Raw genomic sequence first — 12545 nt, 5'->3', positions numbered from 1 at the left:
AATGTATGAAGCACCGAAAAAAGGAGAAATTTTGTTGATGTTTTTCAGGTTTAAGAGCTGGAGACAGCAATAGGATATGACACCAAGGGAAATACAGATTATGAATGTTTCTGTAAATAAAAGGCTTTCAAAACAATGGTAATTCAACAGTAAACAAAAAGCCTAACTGATAACTCCTGGGATTCTGATAATTTTCAAAAAAAACCTAAACCAGGTTAAAATTACAGTGAATGTTCCTGATTATGATTTCATTACAATTATGTATGGAGAGGATGGTGTACTTCTCTACTGAAGTGATACTGTTCCAGATATAAAAATGCTTGAGATCTTACAAATATGAAGGTAACAGCACAGCAAAAGATGATAATTTAGCTGACGTTTCACTTGAAAATCCCAACTTTTATGAGTAACACATTGACTCAGATGCCTAGTCTACTCACAGATGAGATCATTTGAGCCTTAAATTCTAGCCAGCTGAGACTGGCTGAGAATGATGCTTAAAATGTATTGAGGATCTCATAGTGAGCTCTGTCTCAAGGGGAGGAATTGAGACTGTGAAAGTTAAAACTAGTAAGCTACCACTCAGATGTATTTGGCTTCTGTCCCGCTCTCAGTTCTTTGATGGCGCTTGCTGCCTTTGAGATTACTGGTTTCCCTGAATCTGACTGACCAATCTTTGGTTTTGTTCTTTTTTTTTTTTTTTTTGTTTGTTTTTTTTTGTTTGGTTGGTTTTTTTGTTTTTTTTTTTTTTGTTTGTTTGTTTTTTTTTTCATAGAGGATGCTGGACTTCAATAGTGCAAGATATTTATCTATTTACCCTCACAAGAAGTAAAATATTATATATTTTTAAATGGAAGTGTTGAAAATGGTCTGATTATACTCACTTCACTCACTTCATTAGCCTGCTCTATACCTTACTTGCGATATACCTCCTACAGTGACTTCCTAAGATATCTAAAGGTGACACTATCCCAAATTTTTGTTTCTGTTAAAAGTCCTTAAAGTACAACAACTGCATAGCAGGTGTTTTGTGTCAATAGTGGTGCTTTATCTATGAGAATAGAAACCCATATCAACTAATCTGAGCAGAAAGTGGATAGAATCAACAGGCTTGTAATTTTACTTGTACAAGAATTTGCTCCTAAGAGACAATCTTTTCCTATAAACAATTAGAGTGAAATATTAATGATATTTTTAGTAATATAACAGCCATGCCTAAAGAAAGCAACAGTGAACAGTCAATCAGGAGAAGATTGGTTTGAGGAAGAAAGGCTGTCTTTTCCTGCAGATATTCTATGGGGTTTAAATAATTTCTCTGTATTTCTTCTTTTATTTTAATTATTACTATATTTGGCTTCATGTTTTAGAAATTTACATTTAAAAGTTGCTGACTGTGCCCTGGATGTTGAAAACCAGTTAGGGAAAAAAAAGCATTTCATTTAAAACCAGAGAAAATACATTCTTCATTAGAAGTTCAGCCTCAGGACAAAAATTACAGTGAGGTTTCAGATTAATATTACCTCATTATTTTTTAGCAAAGGTATCATAGAACAACTCCATCTATGATCTGCAATATTCTAAATTATTAAAACCCAACAACAAGTACTATAGTAAATGAACAAAGTTCACATCATCATCCATTATTCTTTAGTTTTAATCACACAGGTGAAACTCATTACCCTGTGAAGGGAAACACAAAGCTCACTTTAGTGGTGTACAACTGAAATGGAACCTAATCTGTACATTAGTGGTGGTTTCTCTGGGCCATCATCCTACATCAAACTGAACTTGAAATAATTTGTTAGTTCATGGTATTCTGTAATTCCTGAGGGAGTGGGGGGGACAGATTTAGTTATTCTTACTGGAACTAAAATAATTCTTGCAATAGAAGCTGTTGTTGGGGTGTGCTTTAGACTGGAGGAGAAGCCCCTTTAATAAAATATGGATTCTGGTGTTCAGCCTTGTTTTTAAACCCCATTCCCTGTATTAATTATTAATTAGCCATACTGAAGTGGATGCAGTTATATTTAGATCACAGCTGCCAGTAACAAAATTTCAAATGGTCTTCTGGTTTCATATTTTTATAGGATAAAATGCTGCATTCAGAGGGGTAAAAAAAAGTAAAAAAAACCCCACTGCCTATAAAATTAATTATCATACTGAAATATTAAAGCAGAAAACAGGTACAGCAATTGTCTGAATCCCTCTTCACCTCTGAGAGAGAAATTATACGAAAACAGGGAGATGGGGAAAGGGGAAATAAAGAAGAAAAAAACCCCAAACCACTGCTCTTAGGAAGAGAAAAGAATCCTCATCATGACTAAGAATAGCAAAGGGATTCCCTCCCTGCTCAGAGAGGGGACAGAAGGGGAAGGGAATTCCCTCTCTCCATTGGGAAAGAACAGAAGGGAAGGGAATTCCCTTTGTTGCATTTATGCTTTGAGCTCTAATTAATCTTGAATGTTTTGTACTCCTGCGAACATCAAAGCAGTTCTGTATATCAGGCAAAACTTGCTTTCTTTGAGCTGAAGAAAGTCAGTCTTGAAATTCTCCTGGAATGTATGGATTTCTGTCATTGCTGTCATGTGGCCAGATGCAGTCCATAACTTTTAAATACAATCTCAAAGGGATCTTGGTTGCTTTGGCCTCAGGCTTGGAGAGATTTTGGTTACAGCTTAAGATTTGTTTTTCTATGATTTAATTGTCGCTTCAGTTAAAGGGCAAGCAGCAGAGGTGCCAGTAGAGCAGTAAAAACCGCCAGGAGCAACATATGGGACTGAAATTCCTTATAAAGTAAGGATCCCATGAACACAGTTGCCTGCAGGGGGAAGGTTGCATAAACAAATATTTAACAAGGAAAAACAGTGAGGTCTTTGCAGTAATCATACAAATACCCAAAAATAGATAATGAAGACATATAAAGCCCACAATTTCCCTGGCGTGCACCAGCCCATGCGCACATGCTTGAAATAGTGTTGATAATGACTGTTGTAAAGAGGTTTCAAGCTTTGTAATTCCAGCTTAGGATGAGGAGGGGGCCATGCTGGCTGCTGTGACCTTCTAGAAATCCACTTGGCATCCCCACTTCTAAGCAAGGTTAGCTCCGACTAATTTTCTGAATGGTTTGATGACTGGAAAAAGTAGGAACTGATCAGATGCCATTGTGATCATGTCGCAAGGGAAAGGTTACAATGTTCAAAGACTGTTTTATACATTTTTCATTGGTTAAAAGGTTGAATTTCTTATCCTGAAGGAACATCAGGACTTGGTTATTTCTCTTGCCTTTATCTCCTTACTGTATGTGCAAAGGTAATGCTAATTAATGCCTGGATGGAAAAATCAGATAGTATATCGCCATAGAGAAAAGAAAACTTGCATTGGTAATTTATCAGATTTCTGCCCAATTTTGATTTAAGTATGTGCATACCACAATCACCAGTTGATTTGGGACTGGGTACAGTGAGCTGGGGACACAAACAATTTTAGATGTACATAATTTGCTGTACAGTTCCCAGAAGATAAGGGTGTTATCTCCACCCACAATGGACAATATCTTAAATAACACTTAGCATAGGCAGAAGAGCTTGTTTTACACAGCTGGCTGCATCTAGGCTGTGGTTCTAGCAATCCTTATAAAAGGACAGTAGGAGGTGAAGACTAAGTGTTTGCTTGCAAAAAAACAAGTTTCAAGTATAGGTAGATGTGAACAGTATAAGTATTTTGACCTATTTTAATTTGTTTCACCTGTGTTTGAAGAAATGTGGGGAAACCACCTGCCCACGTTGCCTTTCCTCAAAGTGAAGGCTTGAGATAAATATATCACCCAAGTATATCACCCTTCTATAATTTATCAAAATGCTTTTTCTTTCCTCCTGATTCTGCCTGCAGAGCAACCTCTGTCTGAAAAGCTGTTCCCAGGGTAAATAAGGAAATGCATGAAAAAAATCTGGGGGAGTTACCAAGTCTGATCTTATCTGTGTGTCGCTATGTTTTAAGGCGCTGAAGTTGTAGAGAAGAAAGCACTTGAAAATTAAATTGTAACATAGTTTTTGTCCCCCTGACATATAACAAACATAGTTGTGTTTGGGGTGTTTTACATGACAATTTGCAGGGTGTTTATACACGATCATAGTTGTAGAGTGTGACAAGATCACTGAAAGGACTCTTTTTTTGTAATTTATCAATCATAAACTCAAATACATGAGAAAGAGCTTTCAAGAGTTTCATTAAACATTTAGAAGTGCCGCAGCATTTGCCTGAATTAAATTTATTTTTACGCAAGGAAGTCTATTTCACCGCTGTATTTGTAAAATAAACTAGTGGCCCGTTGAAAAGATCATATCTTACATATTTTAAACAGTACTCCTCCTACTCTCCTAACTTCCACTTGGCTCAAAACAAACGTAAAAAACTGAGCTAAAACAGGGAAATGGCTGACAGTGTTACAGCAGGTTCAGGGAAGAATAGAAGGGAGAGGAAAAGAGAAACTAACCTCTGTGACCAAAAATAACATCCAATAATGCTGAAGCTGGGGATAAGTAAGTATTCAAAAATTTTCTAAATGTCACCAAAGTGAGCCTTACTAGGTAGTTCAACTGTTACTATAATCAGTCACAAATTTAAGTTTTGCAATTAAGGCAAGATAATATTAAGACTATGGGATGAATACCTATAATCTTGCTAGGGAAAAATGGGTGACAGGGAAAAAGAAACAGTAATACTGGAGCAACAAACATATAGAGGAAATTTTAGGAAGAGCAACACAGTTTCAAAGTGCAATGTGTGCACCTTAAACAGGAAAGCAATGACAGGCAGAGGGATAGCTCTTCTGCCACTTCATTTATGGAAAGTCACTTGCTGTGAAGTAGTTGGGATCTGAAAGGTGAAGTTTGCTACATGTAGATACCAAAAAGCTGTTTGCAATGAAACAGTATGGCACAACAGCCTGGAAGCGATCTTCTCACACCCACCCCAAAATGCTATTTACAAGCAATTCACCCACTGCAATATGGTTATTTGAATGCAACAGAGGACATGGGAAATGTGTATTTTGCTAGAGAAAAGTGACATTGCCAGGTCCCATTAAAAATCTGTTAATGGCACAGAAGGCAGGTCAGAGCAGCCCTCCGAATTTGAGTGAAAATAGTCCAAACTCTGAGAACAATCCAGCTGGCTGGCCCTATATTGTTCCAAGAAGTTGTAGTAACCATTGGTGCTGGCACAGCTCAAATCATTCATTAACACTTGTGATATCTCAGTTGACTGTGTCATAGATCAAGTTCTTGGGAAGCTGGACTGTGACACAAGACAGCTGTTACTCAGGATAAAGGCGGTACATGGGCTGAATTCATCAGTGTTAAACTATTATGGGAAAAGGCAAACTGTCTCATGGAATGATACACAGATGAGAGGGGAAAACACTGCAGACACAGTTTATGGTTCCCCAAAATCATCAGCTATTACTGAGAAAATGCATTTGGTTAACTTACTCTGCATGAACATTTGGAAAAAAAGTTATATTTTGCATTCCTGAGTTTCATTGTGTTTATACAGCCACAAATTGTGGCTTCCCACCCAGTGTCTCTGTCTTGAGCTGATTATTATTGATGCTGGTGTTGAAAAAGAAAATTATCATGCCTGTTCATTAAAATGTTCTCAGTGACTCTAGCAAAGACCACAGGCTGTTATGCCAGTTGTTAAATGTAGAATTATTCACCCATTTTCCAATAATTTATTAAAGCTCCATAATAAAGAGAAGAGAGAGGAAAAAAGAGAGAGTAAATTTTTGAAAGCACACAGATTTAAGGAATAATCTTGACTTCATATTGCTAGAAAGAGAAGTTTTATGCGTGCAAAGCTACTGCTGGATAATCAGGGAATATCATTAATACTTGGTTAAGGCAGTTAATTAATATCATTAATACCTTGCTAAGGGAGAAGACTTTTTGAGAGTAAGAATACTTTGGCTATATTTTTCCATCTGGTTAAGGCTAGTCAGGCAATATTAAAGTCAGGGTAATATGAAAAATTAACCGAGATTCTTGGATGGCAGGTATCAAGCAGTTTAATACATGTTCTACAGTTAATAGTCTCTATGCTTCTGGATGCTTTTAACAAGTTTGTCCTGAGGCCCTTTCCACATGAGTTCAAATGTGCTAAAAGGTGTCGGACTTTTCCTTACAATTTTGTCTGTGCAACTCCACCATCACATAGAGGACTGAGGAGCTGAGCAATGTACTGCTGTTATCCCGTCCTACAATTTTTGCATTGTTCTTTGATTTTAAGAGCCAACCTCCCAAAATATCAGGAAAATAGAAAAATGCCTTATTTCTAATTTCTTCTCAGCTAACCCTGGCGCTTGGCAATGCCCAACAATATACTGAAGCAAAAGGTGAGAAAAGCATCCCTGTGCTACATGAACCATGTTCCTTGACACAGACATAAACGAGTTGTAAGAATCCTTTAGATACCTCTTAAATACCCAGACACAGAAATACTGGCAACATTGCCATATTATGAAACATACAGTTAGGTAGTAATCTGCTTTACATATGATTTTTTTATGTGGCACAGAAACAGTAATCCTCTGGCTGTAACAGAGTATTTGGTGTCTGTTGTGCTTGATGTTGCATAATATGAAAGGGAAAATATAAAAGATCGGAATGTGGCCAAGATTAAGGTGTGTGAGAATAATGTTTCAGATCCTAGACCTCATAAAGAATTAAAATTAACTGGTATAGTTAAGCTGGCAAATGAGGAAAAGCATGCTTAAAAGTAAGTCTTATTTATAATTTGACTGAATTAAATACTGCTTGAGAGTTAGAAGAATAATTTTTTTAAAATAAATTATTTAAAGAATATCCTCCTTATTCTCTGACTCAAATGTTTTCAGTCCTTTCCAAATGGATTAATGAAGACTGTCAGGGAGAAATAGAAATTGCCATTAAAATTTAACAGTGAAGGTTCACCCCCATTACTTAGTCCACTATTTAGTCCACTTCAAGTGGTTTCATAGTAAACAATTTAAAAATAATAATAATTAATATAATTTAAGAGAGACAGATTTTGATAGAAAGTTTGATACTGCAGTGCATGGCAAGATTTTAGCCAAAGGTAAACTTCATAGCTATGGAAATGTCTTTCTAATGTACCTTGGGATTAAAAAAAAAATAAATTAGGACTACTGAAACTAAAAAACTAAAATCATTATCCAAAATCAAGCTATAGTTTAAAAAATATAAATAGAATCCACATATATTAACATGATTTTTAGTCAAAGACTTAAAAAGACCCTGTGTATTATATTCCCCTTCTGTTAGTGCTGTTTCTGATGATGGTAGCACAGATGAGAAGTTATGTAGCAATGTCCTTATGACATGACAGAGAACCCTGAGAACATGCCTGTCGTGATACATCATTAATTCAGTAACATCAAATTTCTAACTTGCCACTTTTCCAGACATGATGTTTTATTTCAAATCAGTCTGCTTATTTGTTTTGGCTTTTGTTTTTGATGTTGGTTTTTGTTGGTTTGTTGTTTTTCATTTGGTTGGGGTTTTTTCCATTCCAGCTACCTGATATTTTGACTAAATTTTAAAAAAAGTCAATGTCATAAGTAACATCTGGATGGGGATTATCTAGCACTCCAGTCAGCAAGGAGACGCAAAAAGTGACTAAGCAAATACCTGCTCTTTTAATCTTGTGTGCGTCCTGCTGTTCACGGCTGAGCGGCTGCACCCCATTTCCCCATGTCATTATAATTCACCATCAGCCGTCCTTAACTTATCCTGTGCTGCACGCCAGTAATGGCAGCTGATAGCAGCTCCGTCTGGGACTCCAGTTGTGTTCAATTGCTTTGCTGCATTTGTTTTACTAATGGATTTCTTTCCTGCTAAATTTGTCTGCGGCTTTAAATGTGGAAGTTCCAGAGAAACTGTGTATTGAAAAGGCTTTTATTGTGGTTTTGCTTGCTGGTCAGTAATCTATGCATTCCCTGAAACAGATCCTCACCAGTGCCTTCCTCTCTGGCTGTTTTTTCAGATAGATTCAATTTCATATATGAGTTTCTTCACTGTATTTATTTTACTTTTGATACTTAAAATTATCTAAAGTTAAACAGAACACAAATTAGGAGAACAGAATCACATTTGAAGTCATAACATTGTAGAAAACTGTATTTTACTTGCACATTCCTATTAAAGTCAAGGACACCACACAAACAGAAGACAGTTCAGAACAGGCTTTGATCCATAACTACTGCTATTGTGCAAGGGGATTTACAACTTTTTTAGCTGCTTGGTGTAAGGACACACGACACTTGCTTCAGTGGGAGATATCTGGTTCATTAAACTTAACAATTAGCCTCAAGAAAATCTATACATTGGATTAGTTAAATCATCTTTTGCAGATACAGAAGTGCTCATTAATTAGTAGCAGGAATAATTTGAGCTTTACTGAAATATCAATCAGGATTAAATGTGTTATATAATTTATTCATTAGGCAACACAATTATGCTGCAGTTAAAAAAAAAAAGAAAAATTATGTGACCGAGCAACATAAAGGAAAATCTACAGCTATGCTTTATACAACAGCAAAATACATTATTACAGATGATACAACTAGGAACTTATGCCATTAAAACAGAAGGTGCATTAGGGCTTTCTTGCTACAATTTTGTTGAATTGAAACTGTCTTGAATATTTGAGTATCTCCATCAACATGTTTATTTTCTTTCATATGTGCAGAGGCTAAAAGATTACTAAGGCAATTTATTTTCTTTGTCCCACAAATCCCCAACTGCAAAGTAAAGCAGAATACTTTTAAAAAACAGAATATGGGGTAAATATTTCAACAGTGCACTATACTGGAAACTTATACAAGGATACAAGTAATGACTGCTCTAGATCAGGATCATCCACAACATCAGCAAAGTAAAGCAGATAGGTATTGTAAGACGGTCAAGTACATTTTGATCTTAACTAATATGCAAAAGCAAATAGGCTAATTTCCAAAGCAAAGCATCTCTTTCATTTTTCTAACCCTAAAGTTACAAGCAAGGAAGAAATGCATCAGTCTTCGTTCTGATAAACCCTCTCCTGGCCTGTCTTTTTGACTTTTAAATACCACTCCAAGTTAGCTTAATATGTTCTTGCATGCAGTTTTTAACCCCAGTTCTAATTTCAGTTAAACTAATGCACACATCTGGGACAATTTTAGTGAAGTGGAGTTGCTGCAAAGATACAGTCAAATCAGAGAATTGCTCACTGAAAAAGGACAAAATACATTTGGGTATCTTTAGTTTTGGGGTTAGATTTCAGAATAATATTTTAAAATCCTTTATACTATTTGCAATAAAGAGATCAGAACTATACAGGCTTTGATTGGAGCTGCTAGAAAGTGCTTTTGAGCTCTTGCCTAACAGCTTGAAAGGCATTAAGTTTTAGTCTCAGTTTATCCTGTCACAGTAAAAGGCCTAAGTGACTTCAATCTGTGCTGTATGAGACTAATCCTTTCATCAGGTCTCAGCCGCATGTTTCCGCACCTAACGAAGTCTGGTATGAAACAGTTTTTCTACGAAATTTGAAAGAAGAAATGTGAATAGATTTCTTCAAAACAAGTAATTTCAATCACAGTTGTAGTTAATTAGTAAGGAACCGAACTTCTCTATCAATGTGGGTTTTGCTGTCTGTTATTCCTCTGATCTTCCCGATTGCCTGCTGGCATAACATCCTGAACACTTTGCATTTACAATCCTCATATCCAAAGACCTACTTAAGAAGTATTGATATGGATTAGCAAGAAAACAAAGACATTTAAGCCAGGAATTGAACTACGTGTTTTTGTGCATGTGTACAAATGGGTTATACCCACAGACCTTTGAAGTACAGCTTTAATCTTGGATCAGGGCTATATCAGAGACGGCTTGACACTCAGAGCTGCCAGAAACCTGGTATCCAGCTGTAAACTGTAGCTCTTTACACCTCCCCTTTTGGCCAGCACTTTCTACATACATGATACAAGGTCCTTATAGAGAATCTAGCCAGTTGTGTTGTCCTAAGGGATCCTGTCAATTATTACAGCACTATAAATGGTTTTGTAATTTTATTTTTACCAAATACATTGGAGGAGAAGGCTACTGCATTGATCTTTGTTGCACACAGGCCTTCAAAAGCAGGAATACTATCAAGCTGTTTGTTTTGGTACTATTACATATATATACAAAATTACAAAGAGTGATTATATATATAATTTTAGCCAAAAAGGTTTCTGAAGTTCAGTATAAGAAGCTTTTAGATTAAATTTATGAAATTTATTATTTTCAAAAATAAATAGTAAATGCAGAATGAACCTAGAAACTATTTATTATTTTGAATTTATTTGGGGAAATTTTCAGTCAAAGAAAGTGGATGTAAATTTTAACGGGTTAGTACATTTTCTTGAGACAGCTTCATGCTATGAAATTGTAAATTGCACCATTGATGAGGCATTTTGGGGCTAGCAAGATTCCTTTTGACAACTTTCCCACCTTGTAGTACTGGATTTTTTTTTCTCATTGACTTTATCTTTCTTTATCACTCACTATCTCTTTTCCCCAGCCCAACTCTGCTCTTTTGCTTGACTTGGAACAGCTTTTTTTCCTCTCCAGTTTTCAGCTCACCAAATAAAAGAACCACCAAATTGTGGTTCACATCAATCTCACATTTATTCATAATAGGAGTAGTTCACACTGGTTCATTCCCAATCTGAGTGATTTAAACTTAACTGGAATGTCGAGGTGCTATGGCCTTTCTCTCTAATAATGCTGTATTTATCAGTGAGCTTTTGTCTGTGGCTTCCAGCTTTCAAAAAAGGATGATGATGAGAGTTGCCAGTGGTGGCTTTTGATAGAAACTGCACTAATTTTGGCTGCTCCCTGTATATTCAAACACTACGGTGAAATAAGCCATTATGGTATCTGTAGCCTTAGTCAAAATTTCATTCCTCAGTTGTGTTGTCTTCTCTTACTTTAATTTGGAAGCTGGGATGCAGAGCTAAATTGTACCTCTAGATTAAAGTAGCTGTTAGCAGTCATAATGATCTCTGTAGAATTCAAACCAGTCACCTTCACTACAAAGTGAGAGCCACAGTTTAGCCACACGCTACAAGTGAAGTCCTAAGATAACATATTGTGCCATCCACATGAATATTTAGCTCTTGAAGGAGGGCTGCTACATTTTAAAAGAAGCATTAAATTAAATATTAGTAATGCAGTTTCAGTAAGATGATTAAATTAATAGGTCTAGTCCTATTTCTGTAATAGGCTGGAAGAAATTACTCAAGTGATGCAACAACACTGTGCACTGTAATTTAGTATCTATTTATCTTGCTGTAGCAATACAACAAATATTCTTAAGAGAAATAAAAGTACTTAATGCAGTATTTGTTAGTCTTTAAACTCTTTCTAATATTTAGGGCCTTGTTTATTTTTATATTTTATGATTATTTCTATAAAATATCAATTATTCGTATCAGACTCCTACAATTTGTGCAACAACAGTAATTATTTTGCTGCATAATTCAAAGTAGGGTGAATGCCTTTATGATTGAGATCACAGTAGGTTTTTAAGCTCAACAGAAAACCGTGAGTTCAAGCCCCACACCAAGACTTGGACAGAAACCCAGAAGTGATACTGCAATGCAGTATTAGAGATAATACCGCCTTTGATGTTCAGTCTTTAGGATGAAATAATAAGTTTGTGTTTGCTTCATTAACCTTGAGTAGTGGTTTTGTGGAAATGGTTCAAAAGGATGCCTTTAAAAAAGAACATATAATAACCCTATTTCCTGGTCAGCTGTCATTTCTCCTCCTACTCAGTATTCAAAAATTCTCCTACAAGCTGTTAGTGAGCACACAGTAGTTGTTCTTTTACACATCCGATAGGTATGTCCCTATTTTGGGAAGTACTCAGAGATGAGGATAAATGTATCAGGTCACATTCTTGTTTTTCACTTCCAACACTCTCTTTGGGCTGTGCAGGTTTTAAGAAAAAAATGTGCACTGAAGTGACTGTTCAAAGAGTTCTGGTGATCTAGGGCATGGCAGTAAATGTCCTGCCATCTTTGAAACTGGTAAAACATGTAGCACTGTGTTGATAAATAGGAAAGCTTGTAATACCATCCACCAACTCTTGCATAAGGGTACAAAGGATAAAGATTCTTGAATTTTCCATCTACTCATTTTACATGAGTGGAAGACTGGAAAATCAATTAACATACATATGGGTACCTAGTTAGATTTTGCCCTTGTTCCTAAAGTATCTGGACGCTTCATACAGATCTTGTTCTTAAGCTGCTGTCTGCTCAACTTCCACCACCTGCTTGTTTGCCTAAGTATGGCATGAAATGCTTTTATTCAATTAAATAATTTAAGGAATAATGGACAGATATTTTCTAAGGAAAATTATATCTGGAACAACAATTTACCTTGTAGTAGTTGCTAGTGAAAAATTTATTTTCTGAAATTTTCTGAAGTTTAATATTAAGAAGGATATACACAAATATTGGC

General features: G+C 35.9%; 1 protein-coding gene across 2 annotated transcripts in view; it reads right to left on the bottom strand.

The window, feature by feature from the left end:
• Nucleotides 1-12545, bottom strand: part of KCNH7 (potassium voltage-gated channel subfamily H member 7) — a 208083-nt gene that overhangs the window by 173678 nt on the left and 21860 nt on the right. The window lies entirely within an intron of this gene.

Source organism: Melozone crissalis, unplaced genomic scaffold, assembly GCF_028551555.1.
Source record: "Melozone crissalis strain CALT ecotype California unplaced genomic scaffold, PUWL_Pcris_2 ptg000023l_1, whole genome shotgun sequence".
NCBI lineage: Eukaryota > Metazoa > Chordata > Aves > Passeriformes > Passerellidae > Melozone > Melozone crissalis.
Note: the sequence above shows the minus strand (reverse complement) of the source record. Positions and strands in the feature narration are given on the sequence as shown.